We start from the raw sequence: 4,850 nt of genomic DNA, 5'->3' as shown, positions 1-4,850 counted from the left end.
CTTGTTTCAGCAGCGTAATCTTGTGCTTTCGATTTACAAACCTTAATATAATAGCCGGTATGTTGCCGTTCCTCCTGGGAAGAGGGTGGCATGCTTCGACAGAGTTACAGTCCAGGGCAATCCCTTTGGACCGCAGGAAAGCAGCCACCTGTTGTTCCGTGGAGCTAATGTCAAGCTCTCCAGGTTCCTCGTTGCTGTCAGCGGTCACCGCCTGAGCGTATGACCGGGGTTTAATATGGAGCCCAGTGATGATGACGTTGTTTATCCTGGAGTATTGTTCCAGGTCAGCGACCTTACTTTCCAGGTATGCAATCTTTTTATCTTTTTCGGCATTTTGGATCTTTGAACTAAAAACCAGCTTGAAACCATGGCTCTCACTCGAACCCCGAAACAACCTCCAAAGAAAGGAAGTTAAGGAATCATCTGCCCCGGTGGCCTAATGGATAAGGCACTGGCCTCCTAAGCCAGGGATTGTGGGTTTGAGTCCCATCTGGGGTGCTGTCCAGCAGAGTGGCGCAGCGGAAGCGTGCTGGGCCCATAACCCAGAGGTCGATGGATCGAAACCATCCTCTGCTATGTGTTTTGGATGGCCCGATTCTCTGAACTGTGTCCAAAAACAGACGACAGTCAGGTCCTGTTCCCCCCAAAAATGCAGACAAGTAACCCTGTAGTACAGGCACCGAGTGAGTCAGTCATGTACGATAACTGCCCCCGATCACCAAAGTCCACTTCTTATGTCTACATAGAGTCTAGCACAGGGATTCCAAGTCCAGTCCTGGAGAGGCACTGTTCTTTTTTTCTTTAGCTTTTAGACGCATCCTTGTTCTGACACACAGAATCAGAATCAGAAACTTTATTGTCATTGTCATGAGAACAACGAAATTAAGAATGGTCCCCGATCATTGCATCATCCCTAGCAATATCAAAATATAAATAAAACAATAAAATTCAATAAATAAAATAGAATACTTAAAATACTAATAAGATATAACAGTAAAACATTCACATACATTCCCACACACATGCTTCAGACCGTGCATAGATTAACACAAGAGTGGCGTGATGGACATTTTTTTGTAGTATTCAGATGTGTTATTGCAGTTGGATAACAGCTGTGTTTGAGTCTATTAGTCCTTGCTCTGATTGCCCTGTACCGTCTGCCTGAGGGCAACAGTTCGAACAGGGAGTGGCCAGGATGTGAGGTGTCTTTTATGATGTTTTGGGCCTTTTTAAAACAGTGGGCGTTGTGTAGAACTTCCAGCGTGGGGAGAGGGCAGCCAGTGATCTTTTGGGCGGTGTTAATGATCCCTTGGAGTGCTTTCCTCTGAGCCCCTGTGCAGCTAGTGTACCAGATGCATATGCAGTAAGTTAGAACACTCTCAATGGTGGCTCTGTAGAAGGACACCAGCAGTCTCTGTGTGATGTTATTCCTCCTGAGAATTCTCAGGAAGTACAGTCTCTGTTGGGCCTTTTTCAGCAGCTCGGAGGTGTTCACACTCCAGGAAAGGTTCTCCTCTATATTGACTCCCAGGAAGCGGAAGCTTGCCACCCTTTCTACACAGTCCCCATTTATGAATAGTGGTTGGATCTCTGCCTTTTTCCTTCTGAAGTCTATTATGAGTTCTTTGGTTTTTGAAGTGTTGAGGAGGAGGTTATTGGCCTTACACCATGACGTCAGCTGCTCCACCTCGTCTCTGTACGTAGACTCGTCTCCCTTGGAAATGAGCCCCACCACTGTGGTGTCATCTGCAAATTTCACAAATATGTTGCTGTGGTGGCGAGGAGTGCAGTCGTGTATGTAGAGAGAGTAGAGCAGTGGACTGAGCACACAGCCCTGGGGTGAGCCAGTGCTGAGACTCAGGGCTGAGGATGTGTGATGGCCAACTCTGACTCTCTGTCTACGGCCCGAGAGGAAGCTATTGATCCACATGCAGGTGCTGTATGGAAGCCCCAGGTCTTGTAGCTTGGCCACCAGTTTGTGTGGAAGGATGGTGTTAAAAGCTGAGCAGTAATCCACGAAGAGCATCCGCACATAGCTACCATGCTCTTCCAGGTGAGTTAATGCAGCATGGAGTGCTGTGGCTACAGCGTCTTCCGTGGATCGGTTTGCTCTGTAGGCAAACTGGTGTGGATCCAGGCTGCGGGGCAGGGCTGCTGTGATGTGTCTGCGGACCAGCTTCTCAAAGCATTTCATTACCACTGGGGTGAGTGCCACCGGTCTGTAGTCATTCAGGCCGGTGATGTGGGGCTTCTTAGGCAAGGGGACTATGGTGGAGGACTTCAGGCAGAGTGGGACAGTCGCCTGTGCGAGGGATTTGTTGAAAATCCTGGTGAAGATCCCAGCCAGCTGTCCTGCACAATCCCTCAATATTCGACCTGGCACACCATCAGGACCCGCCGCCTTCCTCGGGTTAACAGCCTGCAGCATGCGCCTCACCTCGTGCTCTTCCAGGGTGAGGGTGGTGCTGCTATGGGTGGCGTGTTGCTGCTGTGGCTCCAATACCTCCGGTACCCTGGTCTCAAAGCGGGCAAAGAAGATATTCAGCTCCTCTGCCAGCTCCAGGTCACCGTCCGCAGCTCCGAGATTGATCTTATAGTTGGTTAAGTGCTGGATGCCTTGCCACACCTGCCGGCTGGTATTACTCTTCAAATGGTCCTCGATCCTCCTCCTATAGTCCCCCTTTGCCTCTCTGATGCCTCTCTTCAGGTTGGATCGGGCTGTGGTGTAGTAATCCCTGTTGCCAGACCTGAACGCAATGTTCCTCTCCTTCAGCAGCTGCCTGACCTCCCGGGTCATCCAGGGCTTTTGGTTGGGATAAGCCCGGATCCGTTTGACTGCTGTAACAGTGTCTATGCAGTGTTTTATATAGCAGAGGACACCGTCTGTGAACATTTCCAAGTCCTGATGTTCAAAGATATCCCAGTTAGTCCTGTCAAAACAGTCCTGCAGCTGCTGAGAGGCACCCTCTGGCCATATGGTAATATTATTTGTGATGGTAAGAGCAGTTTTCTTGAGGGGGGCATATGCAGGGATTAGAAACAGTGACAAGTGGTCAGACTGACCCAGATGTGGCAAAGGTCTGGCCCTCTAGCCCATTTTGATGTTGGAATAAACTTTGTCCAGAATCTTGTCACCCCTAGTGGCACACTTGACGTGCTGGTGGAATTTGGGGATTGCTCTTTTTAAGTCTGCGTGATTGAAGTCCCCTGCTACGATATGTACAGCGTCAGGGTAAGTGCTCTGTTTATTATTGATGTTTGTATGCAGGAGTGCGATCGCAGAGTTAGCATTAGCATCTGGTGGTATGTAAACAGCTGTTATTATGACAACGGTGAACTCCCTAGGTAGGTAGATGGGCCTGCATTTAACAGTCAGATATTCAATGTCCGGTGAACAGTGACGGTCTATTATCACTGTGTTGGTACACCAGCTGTTGTTCACATACATACAGAGCCCCCCTCCTTTGCGCTTACCGGAGTCCACTGTTCGGTCATGTCGCTGTGTGGTATAGCCTGCTAGCTCAATAGCAGAGTCTGGAATGGATTGATGTAGCCAGGATTCAGTGATAAGAAGGATGCATGAGTCTTTGATGAAGTTATTTGCTGCTATTTGCAATCTCAATTCGTCCAACTTGTTCGCGAGGGATCTGGCATTTGTGATGAATAGGCTGGGGAGCGGTGGTTTGAGTGGCTGCCTCCGTAGCCTGGCTAGCGCGCCGGCCCTGCAGCCTCGCCGTCTCCTTCTCTCTCGACGCCGCCTGCGCCTCCACCCCGAAGGGATAACAATCCATGGGGAGCCCGGACTCCTCGCTATTTCCACCGGTATCTTGTGTAAGCGGACAAATTTGCTAGTCACGCTCTCGCGGTAGCTTACTCCAATCTTGAGGAGATCATGTCGGCTATAGATGTTATTCGCTTGGCTGGTAGAACACAAAAACAAACATAAGGCGTACAAAATTATCCAAACATAGCATCGATCGGTAGAACACTGAGCTGCTGCAACTACGTGCGCCGCCATCTTGAAAGCCTGTTAACCACCTGAATCAAATGAATGGCTTGTTGTCAGGCCTTTGCCAAACTTGATGCCATGCTGAAGAGCTAATTCAGGCATTTGATCCAGCTGTGTTTGAGCACGTCACACATGCTCCTGCTACTCCCCCTCTTTTAGTGGAACTAGATTCAGTGATTCAAATCGTTGGTACTCTCTGGTCTTCATGTGGTTTCACAAGTCTCAACAGACAACATAAACGCCCCCAAATAAAGTGGAGCAATAAGTACAGCGTGTTGGCTGGCCATAGTTCTGGACACTGAGTTGCCCAGAGTGTAATTTATTTTCTCAGCGTTTCTCAAATGTTCTTAAATACAGCTTCATCTTTGAACTAAAAACCAGCTTGAAACCATGGCTCTCACTCGAACCCCGAAACAACCTCCAAAGAAAGGAAGTCAAGCGCTCATCTTCCCCGGTGTCCTAATGGATAAGGCACTGGCCTCCTAAGCCAGGGATTGTGGGTTCGAGTCCCATCTGGGGTGCTGTCCAGCAGAGTGGCGCAGCGGAAGCGTGCTGGGCCCATAACCCAGAGGTCGATGGATCGAAACCATCCTCTGCTATGTGTTTTGGATGGCCCGATTCTCTGAACTGTGTCCAAAAACAGACGACACTCAGGTCCTGTTCCCCAAAAATGCAGACAAGTAACCCTGTAGTACAGGCACCGAGTGAGTCAGTCATGTACCATAACTGCCCCCGATCACCAAAGGCAACTCCTTATGTGTACATAGAGCCTAGCACAGGGACTCCAACTCCAGTCCTGGAGAACTACTTTTTTTCTTTAGCTTTTAGACGCATCCTTGTT

At 49.2% G+C, this 4,850-nt stretch overlaps 1 non-coding gene across 1 annotated transcript; it reads left to right on the top strand.

Moving 5' to 3' along the window:
• Nucleotides 1–425: 425 nt before the first annotated feature.
• On the top strand, nt 426–498 carry trnar-ccu (transfer RNA arginine (anticodon CCU)). The gene has a single exon. It is a non-coding gene; the product is annotated as a tRNA-Arg (tRNA).
• Nucleotides 499–4,850: the final 4,352 nt, after the last annotated feature.

Source organism: Diplotaxodon limnothrissa, linkage group LG23, assembly GCF_057381915.1.
Source record: "Diplotaxodon limnothrissa isolate DT_005_m linkage group LG23, D_limnothrissa_male_GT1.1, whole genome shotgun sequence".
Classification (NCBI taxonomy): Eukaryota; Metazoa; Chordata; class Actinopteri; order Cichliformes; family Cichlidae; genus Diplotaxodon; species Diplotaxodon limnothrissa.
Note: the sequence above shows the minus strand (reverse complement) of the source record. Positions and strands in the feature narration are given on the sequence as shown.